Genomic DNA, 12,118 nt, shown 5'->3' on the forward strand with positions numbered 1-12,118 from the left:
ACCGTGACTAAAGAATTTTAACAAGATTCTGGGTAAAAACATTTATTTTTTTTTACAGTTTTTTTTTTTTTTAGAAAATATTTCAGTACAGTGAATTCGTAAAGTCGTGGTTGTTTTCGCGTATTTTCGAAATAATATATGCATAGTGCAAATTTACTTAGAAAGAATTGGGATAATAATTTTGTGATGAAAAAATCCCCAAAGTATTGAGGGTAAGTGTGCCAAATTTCGGCATAGTTGCATGCAAGTGCCAAAGTCTGAAGTTTGAAATGTAATATATTTAATAGAAATTGATTTTTTTCATTCTTTCTATTTAAGAAGTGTTGCTTAGAACTTTATAGACAGTTTATCGTCTTTATTTACTTTAAAATTAGTCTTAATATATTTCAAAACGAATAAAAATGTAGATATAGTTTTGGTGCCCTATTTCGGCCACCTTCATTCTCATAGTTCCTTGCCCTTCGGGAATTCTTCAAATGTCTTTTTCACGTCATCTCGTTTGTCGAAGCTACATTTTTTGTTATTCTTTTGCATTGTATAATCTCTGGAGTATGTAAAAACTAAAATTCATGAAAATTCGAGGAACAAAAAAGGTGGCCGGAATTGCAAGCTGGACGGAATTTGGCACACTTACCCGAAATATTTTTTTGTGAAAGGAGTCTTCAGTGGAAAAAATTGGAACTTGTCTAGCGGTTCGCTAAGCAATGGTCCAACAGCAAAAATCTTCCCAAACGAAAGTGTTCATATTAAAGAATATATCGAGGAATTTAAATTAGAAGTTAGAAGACAAAAATATAAAAATTCCATGAATTATTGAAAAAAGGGAGGGAAAGCGTCAGAGACTGTCAGAGGATTTGAGAGCTGCTCGAACTCCCGAGAAGGAGCTATGCCTTGTATTCCTTTTCGCAACTCTTTCTGGTGCATATATTTTTTTTTTATTTTCAACTTTTTTTTAATTTTTTAATTTCAATTTATTTAGAAGAAATAGGACAGTATGTCCTCTATACAAAAGTTATCCCTAAACATTATGATTGTGATGTTGGACTTGAAGAATGAGTGGAAGCCACATGATTCAAGATAAGCCCCCTCTTACGCTCCCTATAGGAAGGGAATTCCAAAAAATGACACCTTGCACAAAGAAAGAATTGCGAAAATTGCAACTCACTGAACTGGGCACACGGAGACACGAAGACCTAGCAGAAGATCCAGGAACTACGAGATCCGCAAGGTACCGACCGGGGCCTACCGGTGCAAAGAAGTCGGGAAATAAAGTCCACCACATGAACTTCAAGATAGGAGATCAGTGGTAGACCGAGAATGGAGTTTGAAAAAGCAGAAACATGATCATATTTACGAAGTCCGAAGACGTAATGCCCTAGGCACACTTACGACTAAAGTCCAGTGACGACTAAGCTCGTTCATAGCCAGGCGAGTTCCTGACACATTACAAACAAGGCTTAGCATTCATTGGTATCCACAAAACATAGAATTTGTGGGTTTTTATTCAGATATTTTTATTGTAATGTACATGTACTCTATTTAAAATGAAACTGTTTGTAAATTTGTATCTCAGTTCACGTGCAATAATCATTGTTAATTACTATTATTTGTGAGGTGGAAGCTATCTTGCGACTTAAGCCAATTTTCGCTATTCTAGTGAATAATTCTTGTTGTTATGCGTAAATTGTGAAATAAATTTAAAAGTAGTTTCATTTTCAAAGGTGTACTAGTGCATTTCAGTAGAAATATCTGCATAAAAACTCACGAAAGTTATGTTTTGTTAGTGCCAATAAACGTTAAGCCTCGTTTGTACTGTGTCAGGAACTGACTTGGCTATGAACGAGCTTAGTAGTCTCTGGACTTTAATCGTAAGTGTGTCTAGGGCATAACGCAAACAGGAATTGAAAACCAGCTTCAACCGATTCTGCTCTTCGACATTAGCACTAAAAACAACTCCGCCCCATAAGTGAAAAATGGAATTATCAAGGCCCTGACAAGGAGGAGTTTAGTCTCCCCGGGAGTAAAGGTCTGAAAGCGTCGCAAAGTATGCAACGAAAATAAGACCTTATGGCAGACCTCAGCCACATGATCCGACCAGGTGAGTGTCTCATTAAAAATGACCTTGAATAATTCAAGATGGCGATTTTTCCGATGAAAGGTGTCTAAGTACGAAATGTTCGGTTGGATTCAACCGAACACAGTCAACATGCTCTAGGACTTGTGGGGGGCTCACCGAAAACCGGAAGTCGATATCTCTTATCCTATGGTGAGATGTTAAAAAAAAAGTGAATTGTGAAAACTGCCGTCTCGTAGATGTCAAGATGATGCCTCTGGCACACCTTGAGTAGTGGATAGATAGTGTGGACGAAATTTCAGAGACAAATCACAGATTTGACCACTGAAGAAAGCACGTTGAAGTGTCGAAAGCTTTGGCAAAGAATTTTGTATTTTTCTGTCCTGAAATCAGAAAAGAGTTTATCACTTAAACTCTTAAACTTTCAAAAGTTTTTCCTTAGTTTCTCCTACTAAAATGGTGCATCATAGTTAGACTTAAAATGACGAAAAACTGATAAAAAGAACTCATTCATACTCCTAAAAAATTTGGGTTGTGCTTGAATTATCTATAAATCTTAGAACTTAAGGAAAATTAGATAAATTTACAATGATTTGAAAATAATATAACAATAGTAACCTGCAGATAATGTTGATTTATAGGGGTGGTCACCAAAAACTGAAAGTCGATATTATTTATAACAATTTGAACTCCTGCCCGATAACAAGTTGAAAGATCTTCAGATTTCATATATTGCTCTATTTTTGATTTTAAACAATGAAATGTAAGTTATGAATCTTAAATATGAAGAATAATCTAAAAAAGAAAAATTAAATTAATAAAACGACTCATAAAAATACTCATACGACATTAGGTGATGGAGACGACGTGACGGTCGCTTAATATGGAGATGAACATAAAACATTTTGGTTTGACGTGTTTCATGTTATTCAAGTTTCGATTAGTTTTATTTTATTCTTATACCATCTTTTTTACCACAATAATTTCCTTAAAGTTTTTGAATCGGAAAATTGAAAACTCACAGTGATACGAAAAGTTTTCAAAAGTTTGTTTTTTTTTATAAATTTATACTACAGCCAAATTACAACACAATATTTCATCTCGGTTTGATCTTTAATCTAAATCTCGTTAAATCGTATATCTCTTTATACGTATTAAGATGTTATAATCAAACACGTCTGTGAACCTCAAAATCCACTAGTATTAGAACATAGTAAGTAACACACCCCCTGGAGAACCCTTATGACCTTTCACGTGTTCTCTCTCTCATTTTGCCAGATATTAAATATTGTGCGGTGTGGAAAAAACTTCTTGGCAAAGTTTATGAATTGTAAATTACGATAAGTGATAGGAATTTAATCCTCCCATCTTGATCCATCTTCGTCTTCTACTTTCACTTCCATGAATTACATCTCCCTCCATCAAAAGATCTTGCCGCTTTATTGGGCATTTTCACCATCAGTCGTAAACTGATTTGGGAATTTTTTTTTCTTTCTTTTGGCAATAACTTGACGGGTAAGAGGAAAAAAGATTAAATCGTAATCAAGAGATTATTTATGTTTGTCCAACAACTGAATGGATCCAATCAGCTTTTCACACACCCAAAAACTTGTCCAGTTGCAGACTTTTATATGATTTTCATCCTTCATGGGGTAAAAGTTGCAAAGAATTCTCTCACTCACAACAATTATACCCGAATGTGGATGCTGAAGCACCAATTGCCAATGGATTTTCTGCAACCGACAAAAATGCGTCATCGGACGTGGTGGAAAGTTTTCTCGAGATGTGCAGCAGAGTTGGGGCTATATAGCACTGGGGTAGTTTGGGGGTGTTGTAGAACAAGACAGAAACCTAAGAGAATCAATGATGACCCCGACTTTTCATTTCCACCACAATCTACAAATCTCCGGCGAGTGAAAGGACATCCTTGCCAAGTTTTTTCCCCCTCATACCTCAAGCCATTGACTTTGCCGATAAATTTAATATAGATGTCGAGAACAAGACAATTACAATGTACATGGATGAAAATTGTAGCAAATGAAAGGCATAGGGATATTTTATTTTGGGGCCAAATAACTCGCTGGGTGAATTGATGGCAGAACCGCAGGTCAAATGTCTTTCCCTCTCAGCTACCGTCATCATCTTCCTGCCGATGCCTTGCCAACAACTGAGTCATTTGGACCATCTTCAGCGGTGTGGGTTGAGTGAAATACATTTTCGGTAAATAACATGGGCAAGAAGTCCCAAGAAGGTGGATTGAGCACCAAAGAAATAGGTCTGTATCAATTCATTCAAGTATTTTATGGCTTTTTCTTATCTAGTCCTAATCAAATGAGATTCTATTGCACTTAACGACCCATTTCGATGGCATTCAATCAATTGGTTTGATGTAGCAAATTTGTCAGGAAACGATTTTATTACATACGAAATTTGAATTCAAATACCGTTTCGATTTTTAGTTACGCCGAATATTTTCGTCTCGACCATTGTCTATTCATTTTGAGAGACTCTCATTCTGATTTAAGCAGTAAAAAAGCATAAGGATTAATGTTGTTAAAATTCCAGAAATTATTATGAATTGAAGACTAAAAAAATGCTTGAGGTATTACTAGCCTACCTCAAAGTTTTTCGCATTATAAAAATGTAAAGTTAAAAACCAGCCTTTGAACTGAAACAAAAATTAAAGTGCTTTAATTCAAGCTACTTAAAGAAGTTTTACATAGCCATTAGACCAATCATATTGTAAAGTTAGTTGCGTTAGTCAAATTTTTCAAAAGCATTACTAATGTACATAATGGCCTCTATACATTGGGAGCAATTTTTGTCAAAAATTGCTTTTTTGAAGGAAATTCCCTGCAGCGTTGTAGGGGGAAACGTCAAATTTCTGTCAAAAACGCAATTTTTGACGAAAATTGCTCCCAATGTGTAGACACCTTAAGGAATAAGATTTTTGGATCATATTCCTGCTCTCTGTACAGTTCAAAGATATTTTAAAATTTAAATTGAAAATTTGAATATGGAAGTTAACTCCGTCCGTAAAGTATCTAACATTGATGGAGATATTTTTTTTTTAAATAAAATTGGCACAACATTCCACAAAGGAAAACTAGGCCATCTCGCTAGAGGAGTGCGTGACATCTATTATTATTTTTTTTATACAGGGATGAGGTTGTTAGTGGATGACCCGTGGAATGGTGGAGTGAAGCTTGAGATGCAATTGGACAACCTTTAATGCCGGAAAAAAGGCGATTCGAATCTGGGACTCTTGCATCGTATAGAGCGAGTGCACCACTACTTGATCCTTTGAATGCCTTCTAGAGCCCTAAATCCCTTGGTGGGTCTAAATCCCAGAGCTATCCCTAAAAATCAAAATCCCGAAAGCATCTCAATCCTAAATGCGTCGAAATCTCGATTTTTGAATAATTTTTTCGGAAATTATTTTTTACTTCACCTGTTTGTTCCCGAGCTAGAGATTAAACGGTAAGAGATATCAACTTGCGATTTTCGATGACCTCCCCATAAGAGGACATTATGTCGAACTATATTTTTTCCTTTTTATCCATCCCCCTCCAACCCCTCTAAAACTATGTTTTTTTTTGATTTTACTACTCGAACTCAAAGAGAGAGCAGTCATATAATCGTCTTTTTTTCAACTTGTCACTGTTCTGGAGCTTAAACGGTAAGAGATATCTACTTCCAGTCTGCGATGACCCCCAATAAAAAATATCTCTAGACGTTTTTCACCCCTCCCCACCCCACCCCCTCTATCCTCACCTAAACCATGTTTTTTTTCAACTTTTCTCAATTTAGCCCATGCTTTTTCAATGATTTTCGGATATGTTTTAGATGTAGTCCAGGCGAACACTCCGTCCAAACATACCAATGACTGGAAAATTCCCATTTTGAATTATTGAAGGTCAATGGTTAATCATTGGGAAGGCCATTTTTCAACCGTTTTTGTTAAATTTGGATTTTTAGGAAAGGTATTGAGATTTCGATCCCGGCTGCATCGGTGTTTATCGGTAATTAATCGGTTAAGTACCGATTTTTTGATTTTCAATTGCTTTTGTGATTTATGAATCAATTTTTCTCTAGTTAGATTAGTAAATTACTAAAAGGTTAAAATTTGCTAACGAAGAGGGCTTTCTCGTGAGTTTGAGAATTTCGCAAAGCTGGGGCGCTATGTCATCCCATTTTTTATGTAAAATCCATCAAGGTTTCCCTTAAATTTTCCTTTTTTTTCTTTAAAATGATGTACTTATTATTTAGCTAAAAATTACAAATGTATGTCTAAATATTACATATTTCTCTCAAATTTTCTAATTAAAGTTTTTCAATGATAAAATGAACCCTTGCTTTTACAGTCGTCCTGATGAAATACATTTAATATTCCTTCGATGTCGGTGGTAACATCTTTCCTTTAGTTATTGTTCAAGCATTGGTAAGGTAGGGAAAGTATCATCATAACTGCGTAGATGAAATTATTCCAATTACAATTGGAAATAATTTCGATATCCCCCCGAGAATTCGGTAAGTGTATGAACTTGAGTCGAATGTGAAATATAACCGTGAATAATAAAAATTCACTCAGAACTGGGTAAGATAGCGTCAAATTACCAGCAGTTCGGATGTTAAAAGTTCTTTTCCCTTTGGCTACCACTTATGAATTCTGCAGATGACTTTTCGAGGTGGGCGATTTTGCAATCAGACTTTGTGTGTTGAATATTGGCTCCTGGAACCGCCTGCAGTGGAACCCTTATATATACCATGTGAATTGAGGAGGTTATTCTTCTCCGGCAAAACAAGAAAAGTTCCGGAAGTTATCAACTTTTGTAACCTGATCACGTGAGATATGGTGGTTAAATCACGGAGTCAGCGATAAAAATCAGCAAAATGAGCAATTCACAGTGTTTTACACAATTTTCCTCCAATACAGTCACATACGGTGTCTCTGTTTCGGATTGTGAGCATCCTTCTGGCAGTGAAAAAAAAATTGTCTTCGGGGTATCCTTGTGAGGGAATGGGTGAATATGGAAGTTTCCCAAGGAAGACGTTGTCACATTAGTATTAAATCTATGTGAAGAAACTTTCCGGTAAAAAATGATGAATAATTTAGGTGTTAACCAGGTAAGTTTTCCCTACCTCTTCCCATATGTTGAGTATTTGGACACATAATTTCCTCCAGTACGCTTCAGCGATGAAAGCCGAAAGATGTGACCCCCACGAGAGTGAATATACAATAACCAAGCAGGAGTGTTCATGTGAAGTGGGAATTGGGAACCTTCATCATATTCTAGATCATAGGAAAAAATCCATTCTCGATACATGGAGAAGCACTCTGGGGTTTGAGCCCCCCATGGCTCGGATGTCACATTGCCGAGAGAAAATTCAATTAATTTAAATACTAGTTTGCCCGATTTCTCTGCAATCAACTCTGAGGATACCTCACAACGACGGTACTTAATATGCTAATACGATTTTCCCATACGTGTATCTGCCTTCTCAGTTGAATTATTAATTATTATTGAGCATTTGATAATTACATTTATCACCAGAAATATCTACTTTTCGTGCTGAGATTTTACATAAAACCTGAATTAAATTCATAATAAAATCGTGAATCATTTTAACAGAAGTAGTCGATAGAATTTTAATTAAAACTATTAATGACTAATTTATTGATTAAGTAAGATTCTTATCAAGCTTACATATACAAATTAACCAAAATGTATTTTACAGCTGAGCCTTAAAACTTTCGATTAAGACAACTTAAACCCCCAACCACCCTTACCTGAGCTATAGGTCTCCAAAACAATTCTTATTATGGCCATAATGCCGGCTTCAGACTGGAGGTTCAGCCCAGTTTCCAAAGGTCTCAAAAATCTTAATAACAAGCAATTTTATTGATTTTTCAAAATGTAATGAATCATTTGCCCTTAATATTTAAACCTAAACAACAATTTCCTAAAAAGTCATGCTTGATGAGGAATTTGAGGAGTTAAACCAGATAGCTAAGCCTTAAGTCTGAAGCCTGTATAACTCCGGTTCTAATTCTCAGAACTGATCATCAAAGGTGCATAAATGCAGGGGCCCATCAAGTCTAATAAAAAGTGAAGATATTTTTCACTTTTCCTTGTAAAAATTTTGCAGATATTGCACCGCGACTTAAACAAATTTCCTCGTAGTTCTTGTATTATTTCGGCGAGCATTGTGAAATATGTATTTTCATATAGCTTTTAATGCACGATTTCGAAATATATCAGACTGATAAGTCAATTCTCTTTAGAAAAAAACTTGCCAATACTCTTCAGTGCCTCTATGCAAAGACGTATGGAAAAATGAAATGTCGAGAGACCCCTGATAAATGCTGACGTTGGTCACAGAGACTAAAAAAAACATCACATTTTCATTAAATTAATTTTCATCAATAAAGATTTTATTTAATCTGAAGTGTATATATAATATACAGCGTATAATATAAAAATTTTAAAAATTCTGCCGGCTGAACCTAGTTTTTGAAGACCGTTTTTGAAAAAACTTACTTTTCGGTAGTATGAAAAATTCCGTTTTCGATGTATTTTACATAAAGTTTTGTCTTGTGAAATAAGTTCAAAGGCACAAAAAAAAACCTTTGTTTAAGTAGGAATTTAACATTTTTGCTAATAGAAAATATTTTTTTCTATTAGCAAAATTCTATTCTATTCTGAATAATAGTGTCAACTGAAAAGTAAGTTTATTTTTGAAAAGATTGTCAAAGATAAGGTTTCAAAAGGCGAATTTTTAAAATTTTAAATGAAAATTTCAGAAAATATAGTTTAAATAAATGGTTTAAATGTTGGGAAGAGGTTTTCCAGCTTTGTACGGAAAATGTTGTCCAAGATTTAAGATTTTTTTTACTGAATCCCATACAAACGAAATCAATTATACCATTATGACAAAATTTATTAGCTTCATAACTCCGCCTATGTTCCCAGGAAACATTACATTGGACACAGAAATTTGCGTACCACTGCCTAGATGGAATTTTCATCTACTTGTTTTCACCGTTTGTAGGAGGTATCACGCATTAAAAAATCGATTTTATGCTATTTTTCTAACACATTTTTTTATATGACACTTGGAATACTATTTTTGCACTGCATTCTGACAGTTACTTAAGTGCTTGGTTAAGTATGATTCTCTAATAAATCACACCTAATATAATCCTTATATTTTCTCTAACACCTCCAATTGGTCTTACAGAACATCTTTTGAGCATCATTCATTCCGAAAATTACCTGTAACCAATTTAAAGTAAAATGTGAAAAACTCCGCTTGAAAACAAAGTAAATTGGATGAGAAATGCTCAAAATACACCGCATGGTCAATGAGCGAATCACACTTACTATAAGCAGATTTAGGGCAGGATCACATTGACAGTCAAATGCTCACCGTTTTTCCTTAATTTACGCATTTTCATTGCAATTCTTACGCAAATTCTCGATTACCGTGTTACCTTTAACTTATACTCTGTGACACTAGATGAAAATAATATAAGAAAATTCAAGAAATAAAACGAAAATGCGATAAACGGAGATAAAAAAACTGGATTATTAATCACTCGTACAGTTTTTTTTTGCTCATCGTTTATCGCATTATCAACACATCAGTTAATAATTTTGACTGATGTTTTTACGAAACTGCAAAACTCAATTTTCCTGAGCTGCAAAGGTAATAATTTTTGTGAATTTTCTTCCATCCAAACCCCCTTTGAGCAAAAGATTTTCACGGTAAATATTAATCCTGATAAACCCTCAATAACTTTGAATAGTTGTTTTTTTTTTCGAAAAGTCACTTGAATGTGTGAATAAATGCATAAAATATTACATGTCAGAAATACGATTTTAGGCCCATTTCTTATTTTAGCTCTGTGTACCCAAGGCCTAGGCTTTCAAGCTTGTCAGGAAATGAGGTTGGACTAGATATTAGAATATATGACCATGAATAAAATTCATTTAGTAACTTGGAAAAAAAATCAACTTTTACGAAGCCGTAAAACCTTCCCCTATTTTTTACATATTTGAAACCTTGAATTAAATAATCTTATAGCTCGAACTTAAAGCGAGGGCTGTATATACTAGTATATACAATCCGCTTTTATCTAACTTTTTTGGAACTTGATCGGTAAAAGCTATCAACTTCCCGTCTTAAATCCAAAAAAAAAACACATTATCTTCAGATGTTTTTCCCTCACTCCACCCCTTCTTCTCACACAAAATCACGTGTTTTCTGGTATTTCTCAAAACTGATTCTCGCGATTTCCTTCAATTTTTTTTTATTTTTTGAAACAGAGAGAAAAGAGTTTTTTAGTTTTTGTGCCACATGTAAGTCTTTAAGAAAGATTTACTAGAACGCCACAGATGATATTTTGGTCTAAATTTCACCGTTTATCATCTTTTTACCAATCTACCCGATTCCTAGATATTTTAAGTTAAATTCAAAATTTGAATTAATTTACGAATTTAACTCGAAATAACTCCATTGGAGCCATTAAAATGCGAACGGCTCTCAAAGTCGGACAATGAAAGGCGGTTTTAACCGTTTTAACATACTAGTACTTGAGAAATACAACTGTTTCTTAAATGTCCACTTTCCCAAAGTGCACCGTACCTCCCACAAATTTAGCTCCAAATCGATTTTTTTTGCATTCCGAGGTGGTTCAAATTAATAATTTCATCTACACTCAGCTGACCCATATATCACTTTTATGATATTTACATATGATATTTCTGTTTTTAATCATTTTAACAATTAAACTTTACTTCAAGGTTCTTTGAAATCGATAACCAATTTGTTTTACTAATTTAGCAATGGAAGTTTTCCCACAGAGATAGAGGCAATTATGAAAATTGCAAAGTACTAAAAAGTGTTTATTTATTTATTGTTTTATCATTGCGAATTGTTTATCTTCAACTGTTGTTACATTGTGGATGAATCAATACTGTCGGCGGAAAAAGAGAATGGAATTGTGCATTTTTTCATCCCGCTATGAATATTACATTTGTTTGGCAAAATCATTTAGCAATACGAGAAAAATATTCCGAATTTCCAACATTAAATAAAAACTTTTAGTGTAGTATAATCCAACCATTAAAAGTTTTACATCAGAATTGGAAAAAATTGACTTGGTATGGTATATTTTAGATGAAAATTGAAGTTCTGCAACTAAATGTATTAAGAATATCTGTACAGAAAATGTAAACTTCAATGGGAATTTTTTTTTTGCTTCCAAGTTCTCCTGTGAGCTTTAATTAGGGAATTGAAGTGGACACAATTTTGCAAAACATAGTTTAGCGAAATGGACTGGGTGGCATAATATAGGCATTTCATGAAAAGATTCATTTCATAAAAATGAGTGCTTATGAAAGTTATTCACATTTCAATGAAAATTCAAGAATATGCTGGGAATGTTCATCTTCTTTCTCGTCCCTTTTTTTCCAAGCACTTGTCCATACCCCAAGATTATGTTGAGATGAATAAGAAAAAAAGAGCATCCACCACTTAAATATATTTTACAACTTCGGCAATTTACCGAATAAAACTCAAAGCTCTTAATAAGTGCCTCAGGTTATCTTGGGCGAAAACGATAAAAAGTTTTTTGTGTTGCTCCGGCGAAAATGCCGCAACGAAGAAGTACGGTAACCTCTCATTGCAAAAGTATCTTTTCGGGGCCCCTGAGCTACCCTTCTTCTCGTCATGACTCTTGTGCGCATTTTCCAAATTAATGCCATTTTCTAGTTTAGGCAATTTTATATATTATTGCGCTATTTTAAGATATTTGATATCATCATAATTAATGTAAGTTCAACTTTGTTCTCTCTAGGTTTTTGGATGCTTTCTCTGTGTTGTTAAATTACTTGATTAACAAAAGGCATTTTTTACGTAAAGAAATAAATTTAGGCTGACTTTGTGGAGTAGCGCAGCTTCATGTGTGTAATAGCAGTTAACGCTGATGTTGATAAAATTTTTGAATATAGGGGAAACTCGAGCAGTAGGGGAGACCGG

This window comes from Phlebotomus papatasi, chromosome 3, assembly GCF_024763615.1.
Source record: "Phlebotomus papatasi isolate M1 chromosome 3, Ppap_2.1, whole genome shotgun sequence".
In the NCBI taxonomy this organism is placed as follows: Eukaryota; Metazoa; Arthropoda; class Insecta; order Diptera; family Psychodidae; genus Phlebotomus; species Phlebotomus papatasi.